General features: G+C 35.4%; 1 long non-coding RNA gene across 1 annotated transcript in view; it reads left to right on the top strand.

Annotated features, from left to right (window-relative positions):
* The window catches only part of LOC109027710 (uncharacterized), an 81513-nt gene extending 69093 nt beyond the window's left edge, over window positions 1–12420 (top strand). Inside the window, exon 4 of the long non-coding RNA XR_002006735.3 lies at window positions 12399–12420. This is a non-coding gene — a long non-coding RNA (uncharacterized lncRNA). The remainder of the gene's footprint in view (window positions 1–12398) is intronic.
* The last annotated feature ends 4672 nt before the right edge of the window (window positions 12421–17092 follow it).

Raw genomic sequence — 17092 nt, forward strand, 5'->3', positions numbered from 1 at the left:
AGAAGATGTCATCTAGGACTTTTATAGCTAGGGAAAAGTCAATGTCTGGCTTCAAAGGACTGGCAGACTTTCATTTAGAGTATAATGAAGTGGTGCCTTTAGGTTGAAACCAATGCTCATTTACCATTCCAAAATTCTTAGCGCCCTTAAGAATGATGCTGAATCTACTCTGCCTGAGCTCTATAAATAGAAAAATAAAGCCTAAATGACAGCACATGTCTACATCATGGTTTATTTAATATTGTAAGCCCACTGTTAAGATCTGCAACTCAGAAAAAATACATTTTTTTCAAAATATGACTGTTCATTAACAGTGAAATTAGTCAGCCAAGATCTCTGATGGAAAAGAATAAGATTAATGTTTTCATGCTTGCAAATACAACATCCATTCTGCAGCCCATGCATGGATTAAGGAGTAATTTTGACTTTTAGGTCTCATTATCTAAAAAACACATTTTGTCAGGCTATAACTTCCATGGATAGTGATTTCTCCGATGGATCTGGAAAGGTAAATTGAAAACCTCTGGAAAGGATTTACCATTCTAGATGTCATTATAACTTTCTTGTGATTTGTGGGAGGAAGTCAAAATACCAACATGAACAGGAGTTTGGTACCCTCATGGATGACTTTTAAGGGTTCAAGACTTCAGTGGAAGAATTAACTGAAGATTTAGTGGGAATAGCAAAAGAGCTAGAATAATAAGTAGAGCCCGAAGATGGGATTGAATTGCTGCAAACTCATGGTAAAATTATTGTACATTTTAGAATAACTGAAGAAGCACAATGTTTGTGACACAAAGAAATAACGAATGCTTGAGATGATGGATATCCCATTTACCCTGATATGATTATTATACATTGTATGCCTGTATTAAAATATCTCATATATCCTATAAACATATACATGTACTATGTACTCATAAAACTTATTTTGGGCTGGGCACGGTGGCTCACGTCTGTAATCCCAGCACTTTGGGAGGCCAAGGTGGGCGGATCATGAGGTCGGGGGTTCGAGACCAGCCTGGCCAACATGGTGAAACCCTGTCTCTACTAAAAATACAAAAATTAGCCAGGTGTGGTGGTGGGTACCTGTAGTCCCAGCTACTCGTGAGGCTGAGGCAGGAGAATGGTGTGAACCCAGGAGGCAGAGCTTGCAGTGAGCCAAGATATCACCACTACACTCCAGCCTGGGCAAGATAGGGAGACTCCATCTCAAAAAAAAAAAAAAGAAAACTTAAAAGTTTTAAAAATAAAAAAAACTTGAAAGGATGATGAGTTGCTTCTTAGGTATGAGCAAAGAAAGAGGTTTCAAGGTTTCATAGAATCCACACCTGGTGAAGATGCTATGAACACTGTTGAAATGACAACAACAAAAAAAATGTTATATAAACTTAATTGATAAAGCAGCAACATTAGAGGATTTACTCCAATTTTCAAATAAATTCTAATGAGGGTAAAATGCTTTCAAAGAGCATTGCATCTCACAGAGAAATCTTTCACAAGAGGAAAAGTCAATTGATGCTGCAAACTTCATTGTTGTTTTACTTTAAGTGATTGCCACGGCCACTCCAGCCTTCAGCAACCACCACACTGATCAGCCAGCAGCCACCAACATCAAGGGAAAATCCTCCACTAGCCAAAATATCCCAACCTCCTGGAGGCTCAGATAATTGTTAGCAATTTTTTAGCAATAAAGTATTTTTAATTAAGGTACATACATTGATTTTCACCACAATGCTGTTGTATACTTATTAGAATATAGTATAATGTAAACATAACTTATATATGTCCTGGAAAACAAAAAAAAAAAGTTGTTGTTTTTACTTGCTTTATTTAACTTGCAAATGACTTGCTTTATTGTGATACTTGCTTTATTGTGGTGGCCTACCATAGAACCTGCGATATCTCCAAGTTATGCCTGTGGGGGGGGGGGGGTGTGTGTGTGTGTGTGTGTGTGTGTGTGTGTGTGTGTGTGTCTGTGTGTGTGTACTTGAATACTATTTGGCCTTTAAAAAGAACTTACTGTCATTTGTGGCAATACTGATGAACCTGGAGGACATTATGCTATATGAAATAAGCCAGACATAAAAAAACAAATACTGCATAATCTCACTTATATGTAGAATCTAAGAAAGTAGAATGCGTAGAAACAGAGAGTAGAAAGGTGGTTACAGGGGGTTAGAAAAACAAGGAAATGTTTGTCAAAAGGTACAAAGATTCAGTTATGCAGGAAGAATCCATTCTGTATATCTAATATACAGCATGGTGACTATAGTGAGTATTATTGTATTGTGCACTTGAGATTTGCCAAGAGATTAAATTGTAAGTGTTTTCAGCGCCAAAAAAGAAATAGTAACTATGTGAGGTGATGGATGTGTTAATTAGCTTGATGGTGGTAATCATTTTACAATTTATGTGTACATAAATACATCATAATTAAATATATATGATTAAATACATTATAATTAAATATATATAATTTTGAATTGTGAATTATACCTCAATAACAGTAAGAAAAAAGTCAAATATTATATTATAAAAGAAAAAAACAGTAAGAATTTGAGAACAGCTGGGGTTTAAGATAAGCTGTGAATTCTATAGAGCTTTCACAGGGCCTATGACATGGTAAAGTTGGAAGTTTGGGATTATGGGAAAATGTGAGTAAAGGAGCAGAGGAGAGAAAATGAAGAATGGCTTTGAGAAAATAATCATGATGGAAAAGACCATAAGAGCAAATGGTGTGATAAAATATTGAGATAAAAGGGAACTTATAACCAGGGCCTGAATGACAAAAGGAGAAGCTTAATAATGATATACTAAGTGAGAATTTATTGAAGGATGCTTATCAGAAGAACAGAACAACACATTTAAGAAGCGGCATGTGCCTATATACCATGGAATACTATGCAGCCATAAAAAATGATGAGTTCATGTCCTTTGTAGGGACATGGATGAAGCTGGAAACCATCATTCTCAGCAAACTATCGCAAGGACAAAAACCCAAACACCGCATGTTCTCACTCATAGGTGGGAATTGAACAATGAGAACACATGGACACAGGAAGGGGAACATCACACACCAGGGACTGTTGTGGGATGGGGGGAGGGGGGAGGGATAGCATTAGGAGATATACCTAATGCTGAATGACGAGTTAATGGGTGCAGCACACCAACATGGCACATGTATACATATGTAACAAACCTGCACGTTGTGCACATGTACCCTAAAACTTAAAGTATTAAAAAAAAAAAGCAGTATGTGCCTATTTCCCTGTCTTACACATATTTGGATTGTGACCACTTAAATTTCCAAAGAATATTAGAATAAGATTTTTATTAAGTATTTGGTCCTCTTCTTCATTTGTCATTAGTGATCCCCAGGAAATATGGCTGAAGATAGAGAAAAGGCATGGTCAAGAGATTGCCTTTGAATAACACAATGTGCTCATTTTATTTTTGTTTCTTCAGAAGAGATTGTGAATAGCAAGTGAAATTGTTTGAAACATTTGAAAAATAAAGAAGAAATCTATCCATTAGACTAAGAATAGAAGAACAATAAACTGAGAAAGAATTTAAATTTTCTCCTTAAAACTACAAAGCCACAGCTCTAGAAAGGAGCTCTAGTGCATTCTATTTCAAGCTTTGTACCTCTCCACAAACTCAGAGATGTCTAAGGAGACAAATGAGGACCTCAGTGAGACATATGATCCTCTTGACCACAAGAGACACATATTCAAAAGTACAGGACAAAAGGAAAATTTTTAGAAGATGCAAACTTGACTTTAACACTCCATGGACCAATTACCTACACCTGCCTACAATATTAGCCAATATCTGAGATCATTTTTCTGACAAAGTTGCAAATATCAGCAGTCTTTTGAGTTTGTTAAGAAGGAAAGGCTTATAATTAGCATTAAGAATCTTTTGAAACACTTTCCTGTGATGCTTACCTTGCCCTGGAGGACACCATTATAGTGGCATTGTCTCCAAAATATGATTTAAACCCGCCTAAGATTTTCAAAAGGCCTGAGGAATTTCTAATTATTTACAACAGGCAAAAAGCAAGCACGCACAGATGTCTATGAAAACACATGAACACAAACCTGGGCAATAAATTAGGAATGAAATCTGTAATTTTACAAATTGGAAAAGATTAATAATTAACCCGTGTTATGGAAATGGACAGAAATACTTATAAAAGTGTCAAAATGGTGCAAAATAATTCTATCCATGAGAAACCAGCAGAAATAATAAAAATATATTTTAACTTTAAGTGGAATTTTATGACTCAAAGTTGGAAACTAATCACTATGGAGTACTTGATCACTAGTCTTAGCAAATATTTACTGAGTTTTTTTAGCTTCTTGTAGTCATGAAAATAACTTCTAATTGGAGAATATAATGAAAGAAGTATAAGTTAAAATTTACATTTTTATTAGCATGTAATTGACTATTCAAGAAAGGGGCAAATTGAACCATTTTGAAACATATGTATGTTTATTTTATAGCATATTGCCTGTGTAGTATAAGCTAGAAAACAGGCAAGGACAAACTAATATCCTTTTCCAATTAAAGTTGTAAGGCATAAACTGAAGACTTGTGCATCTGCTAAATAAGACCTACTACACACTAAAGAAAAAAATTTAAAACTAAGTGACATTTTTTTTAAAGTTGCTTTAAAAGCATCGACAAAATAACAAGACAAAAATTACTAGATGATAACCTAGGAAAAATCAAGAATCTGGAGATGTAAACACAAAACTCAGAACCATATATATCCTAAGGGTATTTCTAACCCTAAAGAAACAGCTACAACACTGATGGCGGCCTCACAGAAATAGGGAAACATCCTGGGCTTGGGCAGGGTGGAAAAGCTGGCAACATCCCTTGTACCAAACTTTCCCTTATATACTCGGCGTTTTGATACTGCAGCCAGGAATCTGCAAACAACATTTTTCTTCAACTGGCCAGATCCTTATTTGACTCCCCCAGTAGAGAAGGCTAAAGAGAGCCTGAAAAGCAGGAGGGGAGAAGAAACTTACTCCCGTTTATTTGCTGCTCCTTTTACTGTAATCCCAGCAGTGGCTCTTTACCACAAGCTGTGGATTGCAGTCACCAGATTTTTTCCAGCAGTCCCAGAATGAGAACCAATCTCATTGTGCGCTTCAGAGGTACCAGCACTTTCCAGGTAGCATCGTCTCTTCCAAAGTCTGTGCCCCAGTTCTGTGGGGCCTCTCCTCTGAGAACTCTGTCTCCATCCTTTGTTCCCAGCCATTTCAATGTTATTAACTCTATCTTAACTCTATGTTCTTTTTCTGCTTTTTACTTTTCCAATATCCGTTTGATCGATTCCCTCATATTAATTTATCTCTGTAAAATATCTAGCGTAATCTCATTTTTTCCTAAAAGAATTTTTGACTGATACAACTGCATACTTTAAGTTGGGACCTTGAGGAGTTACATTCCCATGGAAAGGATGAACTGCACAAAAATAAGCCCTTATGTGACCCAAGTATTCATCTACTAAGTGGCCCAAGAAACATCAAGCCTTGAACTTGGGTTAAGGTGGTCTTGAAGTGGCAATACACTTATATTCACCCATACAGCAACAAATGAAAATTATCTCTGTAGAATGAGACAACAATCCTACAGTTCAAATTTTTCTCAATATAATTTTCAAATACTAAGCAGGTCACACAGTCAGGGATATATCAGGCACACAAGGAAACATGACACGATGAGGAAGAACCAGAATAAATCACAGAAGAAAGAACGTACGAAGTATGAATCATTAATTATCAGAATTATTAGTCATAGAATATAAAATATCTGTACTTTATTTAAAAATACAAGCTTGAAAATGTATTCAAGGAATAAGAAACACCAAAGAAAAGAGAATATTTGAAAAGTCTTAACAAAAACTCTAGAAATGTAAAATACAACAGTCAATATAAAACTTCAATATATGACTAAAGAGAAAATTGGTAAGCTGGGAGATAGAAAAGAAAAATGTTATCTGGAATGTAGCACAGAGAAACAAAAGAATGAAAAAACACAGAATTTGGGTAAGAAACAAAGGATACAATCAATAGTCTAATCTTAGTTTCACAAGTGTGCCAGAAAGAGATCGAAGAAAGGAAATGGGAGAAACAATCCATGAAGAAATAATAATAGCAAATTTTCCAGAATTGATGAGAATGATAAATCTACAGACTCAAGAATGCAATAAACCTAAGAGTATAAGCAAAAATAAATCCATACTTAGATCTGTTCTATTGAACACTGCAGAAAAATATAAATTTATTAGAACACCTTAAAAGCAGCTAAAGAAAAAAAATGGTTATCTTCAGAGAAATGAAAATTAGAATGAGAGGTAGTTTACCAACAGCACCGATAAAATCAATGAAACAGTGGGATATTTTTAATGTGCTAGAAAAGTAACTGTCAACTTAGTAATCTATACTCAGCAAAAAAAAAATTCTTCAAAAAGAAAGGTGAAATAAAGGAAGAAAAATAAAGCATTATAGAGTTTACCACCAGCAGACCCTCATTAATGGAAATTTTAAAGGATGAACTTCAGGCAGAATACAATATCTCAGAGGTGTAAGAAAGTATGACAAAAATAATGTAGTAAATGGGTAAGCATCAAATCAGTATCACTGGCCTGACAGTATTTTGTGTATATTTCTCTCCACTGTGCTAAAATCAAATCTCCATTTTATTTTCTAGGAAATTTAAACAGTGAAAAAGAAGTGCTGAGTACATTCTTTTTTCCTCTTGGCTGAGAATCATTATTATTTCAGTTACCCACATAACTTAATCAATTTCACCTATTAAATGGCTTCACCTTTCATTCTCATTGCATATACAGTTTTTATCAATGAAGCATTATTATTTCAATTACCCACATAACTTAATCAATTTCACCTATTAAATGTCTTCTACCTTCCATTCTCATCACATATACGGTTTTTATCCATGCTTTAAGATAGAATATTTTAACAAAAAGAAAGGCAGCGGTTGTGTCTGTATCCCACTTGAAATGATAACACAGAAAATATGTACAACATGGTGCAAAGAAATATGGATTTCACTTAAATCCCAACTAGAAATGCCCAGAGACTCAGATTTAGCTTTGGTTGGGCCAAATATGCCAATTAGAAAAAGGCCTAGTTGCTAATGTTTACTTTAACCTTATTTCTGGCATCCCTGAACTTGTGCTTAGTCAATAATTTTATGATTCCATAAATTACCAAAATATATAATCTGTTTAGCAATGACAGTAATATGAACAAAGCAATCCTTTGGATATAATACAAATATTTAGAATGAATGAGTGTGCTAGATAACTTTAGAAAAACATTCTTTCTGTGGAATATCACTAAATATCTAAATGATAACAAATGACAGAATAATAGAAAGCAAATATTTTAGTAGTTTTAGAAATATTATTTGGTATCAACATTCATGACATTAAGCAAAATAATCTTTAACAAATAATGTCATTAAGCCATGAGTCATGAAGTTCTATTTGGGAATTCTTCAAATTTTGGGAGGACAAATTAAAAGCAAAATGTCAACTCTGCCTCCTCACAATTTTACAAAAAGGAAAATCTCCAAAATCATGTACAACAACATCCTTGACAAATTATCTTCCAACTAGTTGTAATAGAATTTAAAGAATATGAAGAAAAGACAAAAGTGTTAGTAAGTAAAAAAAGAATCCAAGATATAGCTTGCTCATCCATTGACCTCATTTGAAAGACAATATGTTTTATTCTTACAAGTATTACGCAAGGAGTATATTATCAACTGATAGTCTGAGAATTTATTGTCTTTACACAATAACCGTTTAAAACTTGACCACCACAATTTGATAATAAAACGGTAACAATATTTAAATTTTTGATATAATTTTTCCTTTAATCATTTATACTATAGTGGAGATGTTTGCTCATTTTTCAGCATTAGCCAATATTTTCTTTAACAAGCAATCATTTAGCAATTGACAGAATGCACATTCAGTGCTGCTCTACCTCTGTTCCAAACTATTTGTTTGACTTTAAGTCAGTTACACTCACGGTTCTTTATTGCCTGCATCAAAATTGGGAATTATTTAAATTTTTAAATAAGGTTATACATGTAAAATCATTTAGCACAATGTTTAGCAAAGACTTTATTAATCTCAATTTTCTTGTTTATGTTGATGGTTTGGATTTGTTTCTTACTATATGTTTCAGTGTAAGCTGACTATAAATCTATTTCAGAAGAGATCATTTGCTGGGATTAATCCTTGTTGAAGGAAATGCAATAATAGAAGCTAGTGACTTGGCTAACCTAGGTTGTACTCTTACATATGTACCAAATCTATAATCAGATTCAAATATCTTTTTGAAACTTCTAAAAACTTCAGCGCTTTGCTCTGAGAGCCTTTATATAGGAAAGACACATTATATTTCCAACTTATTTGATCTAATTAAACAGTATTTTCCATTGTGAAGTGTGTGTTCTGACTCTAGATGTATAGGACTGAAATTCAAAACTGACTGAAGTATTCCATTTGTAACAGTAAACGAAAACAACTCCAAATTTATAATTTATCTGTTAAAAACAACAGCCTTTTTAAAGGGGGATAAAGATGATCAAGCATTGAATACAAGACAATTTTTTCAGAAAAGTAGATAAAACCTGGATTAGACTAAGTTGTATAAAATGATAGTTACTAGCAGTATGTAGCTATTTTAATTTAAATTAAATTAAAATTCATTTCCTCTCACACACTAGGCACATTTCAAACGTTCACAATCCACATGTGGCTAATGGCTACTATATTGGTCAACATAAATACAGAACATTTTCATTGTAGCAGAATATTCTGTTGAATAATGCTGATCTAGATGATGGTAAAATAATTTATGGGAGATTTCTCCCCAAAAGAAATAAAATATTAAGAATTTAAAGAGGAAATCAACTGTTTGAAGGGTAAACACTCCAGCTAAATGTTCTGTTGATCTGATGATGTTTATACAGGTGTGTTAGGAGGCAAGGAGCAGAAAGAATGATAAAAACAGGAATTAGGACTTTCATATTCTAATCACTTCTCTCTGCTATTAATAAGGTCTAACCTTGGACTTGAGTATGTATGGCAACGTTCAGCATTGTCCACTACCACTGTCGCTATGACTGCTTTCTTCCAGCTAAAGAGAAATTGTCTATTGTAAGTCACTGGTATTACAACTGTGCAGAGATGCCTATCCAAGCAAGAAGGATGGACTGATGACCACCAGTAGTGTGCCAGATATGAGGAACACTCCTTTTTCAGCAGTAATGCTGGTAAACATTTAATAGCAGGCTCTGCATGACCAAAATTCCCTGATTTACAGAATTGTTTTTTATTTCTCTGGTATAAATTCGCCTAACATGGCAGATGTCAAGCTACCAAAGTGAGGTAACTAATGCCGAGCTGTGAAGGTATGTGTGCAGCAGATTTGAGGGCAATGTGAGCAAGCGGCAGCTCACTGCTGACTTCTGCTACTCAGCCATTTCATTTGTCTCCACAAGTTGAGGCTTTTGAACTCTGAACAGCAAAAAAATGGGATTTTTATACCAATCCTCCTTGACTAATTTAAGGCCTTCAATGAATTAAAACAAAAGAATGAAAAGCTATTAAAATCAAAATTAGAAACTCTCCAGACATCTCTCCAGCTTTAGTATAGAACACCAAACCATTAAGGATAACTCTACCTTCTTAAAGACAAGGTAGATATTCATAGTCATCTTCATCATTGTGGATGCATGAGGCTGAGGTGCACGTATGGGAATAAGCTACATAGGATACCAGGAACCATGTTGCTACTTAGCACCTTAGTATCAACTTTCTAAGAAAGTAGAAAAGTCACTAAAGATTCTTTACTAAGCCTAATCCCACCACATGTACCTCTTCTGAGAACTTCAGCCTGGAATAGGGTCATAACTCCTCATCCTTGATCCTAATTAGATGCATCTTAATTTGCTTTCTACTTAACAGCATACGTATATTTTTCCAGTACTCATGCATAGTGTTTTTTTTTAAGTCTGTTCCTCAATGTTTAGATAATGTTTAACAATCTTAGAGAAGGAAATCTTTAACCTGCATCAAACTGCTACAAGAAAATAAAGAACAGAAACAACGACATAATCTATGTCTAACTTATGCACATCTACGCAGTCTTCCTGGGTCTTTTAAGTGAGACCCAGAACTTTTTTCCCTGAAAAAGTATGTAGAAGCTGGCAAACATTTATGATTTAAATAATATTGGAGTAGAGGGTGAATAAAGATCTGACTCTGTAGATATGCAAAAGTTACAATTGGAACAATAATACATCCAATGAAAAGGAAAAATTACCCATAATTAACAAATGACTGTTAAGTATATAACGAGCTCAATAAACAACAAATTTAGATAAGCAAAACAAGCTTTTACCCAGAAATGTAAGTGCGAGAAAAATCTAAAAATTACAAAATATAATACTTATTAATCTTGACTTCCATCTTTTATTATATTTGCATTCTACTTATTCTGAACTGTTTACCAAGCTTCAGTGGTGCCTACAGTTCCTAGATATGTCCACAGAACCCTGCATCTTCCAATGTGCCTGTTTTAGATAGATTCATTCTGCTCCTATCTAACCTTCAGTAGTCTCATTCATCATTAATTATGTGGTCAGACATCCTTATGTTGACCATTGTAGCACTGCATAGAGTAAATATGAAGTAAGCCTGTATCAACTGGGTTATTTCTTACTTAGGTTACAAATAATAATAAAGCCACATATACCCAGTAATGTATCTCAGAAGCCCCCTGAGGCCTGAGACTGTGGTTGATCCACAGATTCATTTCCAATGACTAAAGACTTGATAGACTGTCAATAACTATTGTTGAATGAGTGAACACTGAATCCTTCATAAAATCTCTACTGCTTGTCACTTTGGGGGGAATAAAATATTATTTGAAATAAGATTTTATTGAAATTAATATATTTACTAGAATGGGATAACCCTAACATTTTAATTCATCATGAAATTTCCAAAATTTGTCTGAGCATAGAAGTCACTTTATATACTCAGAGTATTCAGAAATTTACTCTAGGAATCTGTTTATCAGGTGCCTCCAGTGCTTATTGCGATCTAGTGAGTTTAGCAGATATTTCTTTATCACACTTGCTCACTGTCACCAAGCCAAATGTATAAGACTTGAAAGAAGGAGGAAAAGCTCATCTGGAAGTGCTGCTCAGGCACAGTAGATATAGGTGAATTTTGACAATAGAGCAGAGTTCAACATCCAGAGAAGACCTGTGTGTCTACAAGGAGCAATGAGGCAGTTAGAGGTCCACAAGTACCCTGGACCAACTTGCCTCCTACATAGATTGTTATGCTAAAATTTTATGCACTGTCTTCCAATCCCACAAAATTAATTCTCAACATTTTCTACCCTAATTCACTTCTTTATGTTTATATTATTTGTGGTGGCTAATATGTTGCTTTTTGTAGCCTAAATGCTTATAAATGGTCAACATGTAAGAAATGATCAAAATTTGCTCATGAATTTATGAATATCAGAACACTTGCCATGTCAGACCCAAAGCTTGAATCTAGAACAGTAACCACAATCTTTTCTGCTACAGAAGCTTTATCAGTTTCTGCTTACTACAGCTCAGATCATACCTTAGTTTTATCCAGCATCCTAACTACAGTCATATCCAACCAGAGTATCACATCTGCCCTCTTCTTTGCCATATCTACCAATATTTATTTCACTTAAGATCCATGGCTTTCCTGTAACAATTTAAAACAAGGTATCTTTCTAACAATTTTGCTTTACTCAAGATTGTCTCTGAAAATGAAAATACTGAGAAAAATTGTTTTTGATAACTCTATAAAGAGTTGGGCAACTGTCTTTCCATATTAGGAGTTAGGTATAGATGCCTTTAAAGCATTCTGAGATAGCAAGAGAACACCAGGTTTTGCTGTAATTACTAAAGGCACTGTTTGACAAAACTTTATTAAAGTTCAGCACTGTTTCAGATTCCTTTAGTCTCTAGACTGATCATTCAGCATCTGAAGATAAACTTATCTGGGAATGTCAAAATAATACAGCAATAATTGCATCTAACTGATGCAGAATATAGGCATTCCAGGAAAGGCAGTTTAAGAATGAAAAGTCTACTAGAGGAGGGAGGCAATTTGGCCAAGGTTTAATTTTGCCTCACTGATTTCTCCGCGAGTGATTTTCTGCCTTACCGTTTTCAATGCTAATAGGGTAACATTCCTGTCCTTTGCCAGAATCTCATCAAATGAAATGAGAAGATTTTTACCTGTTTGTTTATTGATTGGTTATATCAATTTCTTTCACTAATAGGCTATCTCAAACTACAGCTGGCTGCCTTTGATAATATAATCAGAAGTATGTCCCTGCCTGAAAACTGGAGAATGAATCAGATGACTTGCTGTGGTCCCCTGTCTGGCATGGGAGCTTCGTCAAATGTTACGCTGCTTAATATTTGCTTTTCAAAACAAGAAAGTAAAATGGTGCTTATTGAAAGAAATCATTTAACAGAAGTATAAAAGATATGTTAATCTAGGATAAGCTGAAATTACTATTCAACAGTTTGGTATTACCATAAGGATAAATGAAAACTATGGGAAAATTGTTTAAAGTGTTCTATTTTACCTTATAATAGATAACTAAAACAAGCTAATATTTAGTCATAAGCCAACATAAATATTAAAACAAGCTTGAAAGACATAATCTTTATCTTTGAATTACAGCAGCAAAGTTCACTGCTTCTTAAAAAATATTTACTTAAGAAGGGAGAAGAAAAAAAATCTATTTTAAATATCTGAAAGGAATCACTGGAAAATTTGAGGACAGAGCTGGTTCAATGTAAAATTCCTGAAGAACTCTTTAAGGTCATTAACTGTGGTTTATTGGGTAAGCCTTCATGGAGAGAAATAATTTCAGCACATTAATATCAGGTTTCATTATCCCACGCTAAGACTGAAGATGAAGAGCTAAGCAAACAACTCAGATGATACCTTTATGGTCTTTCTGAGTGATGGAAAAATTCCCACAGAGTCAGTTAAAGTCTATTCAAATTGTTGCTTGAGGAACCAAGGAAAACATTTTGACTTGCCACCACTATTCCCTAGTTGCAGAGGCATTAAATTGAAAATCTGGTTGTAGGGGTAGAAAAAGTACTTAAATATATGTATGTATATACACACATACACATACACACACACCCACAAATATGTTATGTGTTATTTAGGAGCCTAAAAATGTATTCAGTGATCTTTGTAGCAGGTGTTATCCTTTAGCAAATCGACTGGGGTCCCACCAAAAGTTTAGATGTAAGGAGGAAGACGGGAAAGGTTTTTTACTTTCCTCAAAGGGATCAGATTTAGATGAGTATCTCCTTCAAATCTATCTCCCCTTTTGTTGTTTTCCTGTGATGAAAAAGAGAACTTAACAGGGTAATCAGAGGCACACACAAATCACTTATCAAGGGACTGTTGAAATTTATTTCAAGGCAGTACTGATAAATCTGGACAAAAGAATAATACTGTACTGATCTCCCAAGTGAAACTGTATTCCAACATACCCCAAGCATGAAAGGCATTAAGGTGTAAGGTCTTATCCTTATACTTAATTTTGAAGTATCTAAGTTTATTTTTTAAATAAGAATAAAATTACGCCTTTTTAAATTTTTTTAATGGTGAAAGAGATATACATAGCTTTAAAAATAAAATAATCTAAAAGGCTTTAGAATCATTAAGATCTTAATCCTACAGACTCCAACAGCATTTAGGGTATTTGATCTTTATGTTCTTTCTAAGTAGCATCTAATTTAGTAATGTGCTTAGAGTAGGAAGAAGTAGGCAGGAGAATCTGAAGGTAATATATGAAGCATATACTCACGCCTGAAATCCTTGCTTTCTGTTTTGTCAAACTCTAAGGTTGAAGAGAAATGCCAGACCCAAGGTGTGTTCTGGTAAACCTCCAGACTGCCCTAAGTTCAGAAATACACCACAACGGCAATAGGAGAGGAAGAGAATCATGTTTCTAGTGAGTGTGATGAGCCCTCACTTTCTTAGGCATTATTGTCATGAGATGGTCTCCCTACACTGATCTTGAAAGCCTAGAATTGGCAGCTGTGTGTGTATAATCATAATCTTCAGAAATTATTTAGAGAATTAAAATATTTAATTCGTAATGCATAGATTAGATCCACCACTAGCTTTCAGTATATCAGGCAGATGCAGAATCTCAGCAAACCGTGATTAATGTCTGTCACACCAAAAAGAATTTCACGAGCGAATGCTTGAAAGCCACTCAAAACACTGCACATCTGTTTTCTGTCAAAATCACATGCTTGCTTTTTGATTCTGCAGAAGCCATGACAGCTTTAGCTCTGCTTCCCAAGCTCACGAAAGTGCTTCTCATTGGCATGGAAGCTGCTGGCAATACTTCTGAGAAATAAGGTTCCCAGTCTTCTAGTTTCTGTGTTAGAAGAGAAATCATGAAAGGAAATGTTGTTGCCAAAACGCAATCTGACACTATTATGGTTATCATTAATATTAATATTTTCCTTTCAAAATGTTATTCTGAATTCTACATTGACTCTGTTTATTGCTCAGTTCTTTCTTCTCTGTGTTTATAGCTCTTTCATCATTGCTGTTATTATTTTCTCAAATGCCTGGTAGCTCTGATTAAGCACTAACGGCCTCCAGGAGCTCTGTGTACATTGGTGGGGCTTATCTCCAGGCAGATGGGGCTTATTTCCAGGTGGTCTGTCTATGTTGGCATTGAGGCAGTCAGGTGGTTTTTATGCTGGGAACTACTAAATGCCAGTATCTTCTTCTAAGTTCATTTTCTCTGTAGCTGGGTCTTCCAGACTTCTCATTGAGCTGGATAGCCTGAATGACAGTATTAAGGATGGTGGGATCAGTACCTCAGCACTGAATATCTAGCTCAAGGTGGTCCAACCTGCAGCCCATGAGCTGCATGTGGCCCAAGAAAGCTTTGAATGTGGCCCAACACAAATTCATACACTTTCTTAAAACATGAGATTTTTTGCCACTATTTTTTTTTAGCTCATCAGCTATTATTAGTGTATTTTATGTGTGGCCCACGACAACTCTTCTTCTTCCATTGTGGCCCAGGGAAGTCAAAAGATTACACATCCCTGATCTAGATGTTCATATAATTCCATTTTCAGTACCATGCCTCATTTCTGCCTTTTCTTCTTGAGTTTGGAGACTGTCTGCAGAGCTGGCTTCATGGGTGTACCACCTATGCAGTTGCACAAAGATGGGGCCTTCTAAGGATAAGGCCCCATACTTTATTTCTGTACTGTAGCCATGTTGAAATTCTTAACGGGTAGCCCAAAAGCTCGTGGTGGACCTAATCTATGTTCCATAGTCCTTCCACAATTTTAAGAATGAATTTATTTGAATTAAACACGTTCCTATTTGAAATGTCTAGTGAGTTTTCTATTTTTCTGACAGAACTCAAAATATGCAGCCTTTTGAACAAGAGGACTCACATCTTTATTTTGCACTGGGCCCCACAAATCATGTAGCTGTCCTTTGCTCTGTTTCAATTTCTACAAAGGCTGACTCCTGACTTCTGCAGGAGCTGGAAATAGGTAGTTGCCATACTCTTCTAGAGATGGGAAATAGGATGGAGGAATGAAGAACAGGATCCTAACTGTTCCATACATAGGCTTCAAACAAGCAAACAAATGGACTCCACCTCCCCAGTATCTAACACCTCAAATTCTGGAGACTTTCTAAGAATTCCTGGGGAGTTCCCCCACTATAAACACCGAGTCTGACCTCTTTTTGGTCACTAAGTCATTCACTGACTCCACTGGTTCTTACATCCTGTGGTTAGGGCTACTGATATCTCCTAGTTCATTCAAGATTATGAACTAGGATGATGTATTTTTGTTTCTTTTTTGTCTTTATTGTTTGGAGGGGTAATATTAGAAAGTAGAAGGGAGCAGAAAATTATTTATGCTACCACCTTCAAACCAGAAACCCACATAATATTTTTAGAATGTTATCTAGAAACAGAAAATTTAAAAGTTTCTGTAAGCTAATCCTTAGATTGAAATACATGGTTTTGAAATATGCAGCCAAAAGGTGAAGCCAACTTTTTTTCTTTGCATTTTAAGTATGTCACTCGTTTGATATCTTCTAAATGTTACTTTGTTTTTTTATAAATTTTAATTTTATATTCCAGGATACATGTGCAGGATGTGCAGGTTTGTTACACAGGTAAACATGCACCATGATGGTTTGCTGTCAACCATGCTATCAACCCATCACCTAGGTATTAAGCCCCGCATGCACTAGCTATTTATCCTGATGCTTTTCCTCCCCATGATACTCCCCAAAAGGCCCCAGTTTGTGTTGCTGCCCTCCCTCTGTCCAGGTGTTCTCATTGTTCAGATCCCACCTATAAGTGAAAACATGTGGTATTTGGTTTTCTATTCCTGCATTAGTTTGCTAAGAATAATGTCCTCCAGCTCCATCTTTGTCCCTGCAAAGGACATGATCTCGTTTCTTTTTAGGCTGCATAGTATTCCATGGTGTATATGTACCACATTTTCTTTATCCAGTCTATCATTAATGGGTATATACCCAGAGGAATATAAATTATACTATTATAAACGTACATGCACAAGTATGTTCATTGCAGCAGTATTCACAACAGTACAAATGTTATTTTCTAGACATTCTTTTTTTTTTTTTTTTTTTTTTTGAGATGGAGTCTTGCTCTGTTGCCCAGGCTGGAGTGCACTGATGCAATCTTGGCTCACTGCAAGCTCTGCCTCCTGGGTTCACGCCATTCTCCTGCCTCAGCCTCCCCAGTAGCTGGAACTACAGGCACCCGCTACCATGCCTGGCTAATTTTTTTTTAATATGTTTTAGTAGAGACGGCGTTTCACCATGTTAGCCAGGATGGTCTCGATCTCCTGACCTCGTGATCTGCCTGCCTCAGCCTCCCAAAGTGCTAGAATTACAGGCATGAACCACTGCACCCGG

Source organism: Gorilla gorilla, chromosome 6, assembly GCF_029281585.2.
Source record: "Gorilla gorilla gorilla isolate KB3781 chromosome 6, NHGRI_mGorGor1-v2.1_pri, whole genome shotgun sequence".
Classification (NCBI taxonomy): Eukaryota; Metazoa; Chordata; class Mammalia; order Primates; family Hominidae; genus Gorilla; species Gorilla gorilla.